This window comes from Salvelinus fontinalis, chromosome 3 (genome assembly GCF_029448725.1).
Source record: "Salvelinus fontinalis isolate EN_2023a chromosome 3, ASM2944872v1, whole genome shotgun sequence".
Lineage (NCBI taxonomy): Eukaryota > Metazoa > Chordata > Actinopteri > Salmoniformes > Salmonidae > Salvelinus > Salvelinus fontinalis.
This window is the reverse complement of record NC_074667.1, coordinates 49,092,864-49,095,703: the sequence shown is the minus strand read 5'-3', so window position 1 is coordinate 49,095,703 and position 2,840 is coordinate 49,092,864. Positions and strand designations below refer to the sequence as shown.

The 2,840-nt window shown below is 41.1% G+C and overlaps 1 non-coding gene across 1 annotated transcript; it reads right to left on the bottom strand.

Moving 5' to 3' along the window:
* Window positions 1–1,441: 1,441 nt before the first annotated feature.
* LOC129851658 (U7 small nuclear RNA) lies at window positions 1,442–1,496 on the bottom strand. Its single transcript, XR_008759026.1, has one exon. It is a non-coding gene; the product is annotated as a U7 small nuclear RNA (small nuclear RNA).
* Window positions 1,497–2,840: the final 1,344 nt, after the last annotated feature.

Below are 2,840 nucleotides of genomic sequence, written 5' to 3'. Positions count from 1 at the left end.
TGCACCCTCTGCTGTTTCCTGAAGTCCACAATCATCTCCTTTGTTTTGTTAACATTGAGTGAGAGGTTATTTTCCTGGCACCACACTCCCAGAGCCCTCACCTCCTCCCTGTAGGCTGTCTCGTCATTGTTGGTAGTCAACCCTACAACTGTTGTGTCGTCTGCAAACTTGATGATTGAGTTGGAGGCGTGCTTGGCCACGCAGTCATGGATGAACAGGGAGTACAGGAGGGGGCAGAGCACGCACCCTTGAGGATGTGCGCACCCTAATACAGGATGTGGTGGGAGTCGTAAGGGACATCATCATTACACCTGTTAATACTTATTGTCTATAACTTTGTTTGAAATCTATTTCTTATTGTAGCAGCAAGTAAAATATGCCCTTTGTGTTTCATAAAAATGAAAGGTGTTTAATGTGAATGATTTTATGCTTACTGCTAATGTTTTTTATACTGCCTATATTTTCATGTTTCCTATTATTTTCTAAAAATACATATTTAAGTATATGTAGTTTTTAAATGGTCTAGGGGGAGTGTACGAATATTTTGAAGATAAATACACAACGCAGAAGATTAAAGGTCAAGAGGAAATTAACGATCAATGGAAATAGTGGTATTTCTGTAATAGGGAATTAATGATCAATGGGTCAGAGACCTGGGAGGAATTTGTCTAGGCATTGAGCCTGAAACAGGATACTTGTTATTTGGCCATTGGCCCAGTTTTATTGCAAGGAATTCTAATTGGTCAACCACAGGCTAGGGTTCGGTTATAAAACTATATCCTGCCTCTTTGTTCTATGGAGAGAATCACTGAGGACAGGGAAGAATGAACATCTACTTCTCAGCACAACATCTATGATTTGTCCTCTTTGAATAAACCTTTTTTTCTCCCCCTGATTTGCTTTGGGTCTGTGTTATTGAAGAGTAACATCAACTGCCAACGTACCTTGTTTTGTCACATAAACTGAAATTAGGTGAACTATTAGGCAAACTAACTTTTAGCAACCAGGAAATGGCGGAGCGATTTCTGCATAGTGCATCTTTCATTTGACTAACCTGTAACAAGTCTAGAGAAAGTATAGTTAAACATCTATCTATCGAATTTACCTGAAATCGCATGCTGCTGTGGAGAATATAGCTAGCCAGCGTTGCAAAAAAGAGTTACCCACATAAAAATATTATAGTATACTATAATATGGTATAAATACTATAGTATTCACTGTAGTGTTTTTTCAGCCTTTATTGTAGTATTCACTGTAGTGTTTTTGAGGACTGTAGTATGTGCTATAATAATTAATGTAGTATTTTTGCAGATTATAGTATACTGTAGTGTTTATTGTAGTGTTTTTGCAGACTGTAGTATACTGTAGTATTTACTGTAGTGTTTTTGCAGACATTACTATAGTATTTACTACAGTGTTTAATTATCTTTGTCATAGAAGTGGAGGCTTTCTTTTTCAAGAAACCAGCTGGAGAAATACTAAAAGAGCAAATTGTCTATAAAGTGTACGTAGCTACACTGCCGGTCAAAAGTTTTAGAACACCTACTCATTCCAGAGTTTTTCTTTATTCTTACTATTTTCTACATTGTAGAATAATAGTGAAGACATCAAAACTATGAAATAACACATATGGAATCATGTAGTAACCAAAAACATTGATTACTACATAGCCACCCTTTGCAACCCTTTGCCTTGATGACAGCTTTGCACACTCTTGGCATTCTCGCCAAAGGGTTCTCCCACCAAGTCAAAACGGGGATCCGAACCAGCGACCTATCGGCCACCGGGCCAAGCTCCCAACCACCAGGCCACCAACCATCAAAGATTCCCCACAGTTCTCCAAAAGCTGCCCCTCAACCATCCAAAACCTCTCCCTCTCCTTGTGCTGATCTATTGGAGTTGTTGTGAGAGGGTTACATAAGCAAGTGACATCATCATTCTACTCTCTATCCAGTACCTGCCTAACGATGAGGCTCTTTGATCTCTTGGAGCAATTAGCTCATGGTGGAGATAAAGATAGACCAGTCTCCTCCTCTCCTCCTCTCCTCCTCTTCTCCCTTCATCCACCTCTTCTCTTCTTCCTCTACTTCCCCCTCCTTGGCTCCGTGGCGAGGCCAGGCGAGGTGAGGGAGGAAGATGACAGCCTCACTTTCTGTGAACATCCTTATCAGCTCGGGACATATTGATCACATTAACATTACCTCACACTCTAATCAATGGCTGGCCCAGCTACTGAGCTGTGCTTATTGTGAAGACAAAGGATTTTATTTTTCATCATCTCATCTATCATCTCTATCTCTTCCTCCCGCTCGCTCTTTGTTTATTTATCTCTCTCTTTCTTTCTCTGCCTCTTCCCTGTCTCGTTCTCTCTCTTTCACTCACTCATCCTCTCTCTTGATCCCTCGCTTTCTCCGTCCATTTTCCCCTCCCTCTCTGTTTTTGTGATGGGAACCCAGGTGTTGGCTGAAATGGAGGACATGAAGACAGTGGAGAGAGCTATTGAGCAAGCAGCAGGAGTTAAATGGAACAAATACAATCCCTGTTTTTGTTTCTTGTGGGTAACTGAACATCACCAAAATATGTTCTTACACGCGCATGCACAGACACACACACACCCTGATAAACAACCTTGTAAACCCTACACTACAGCTTTGTTCCAATGTCCTGCAGCAAATATTCTCTGTGATCTTTCAGAATTGATAGTGACCCCCTTTATATCCATTTCTCTCCAACACAAACAGCAGAGCCAGCAGACTGTGGATGTAGCCCCTGCAGAACATAAGCATTACTGTCAGTCTCTCACCAGAGCATGCCCAAATCCTTAGAGCAACTTTCGAGCA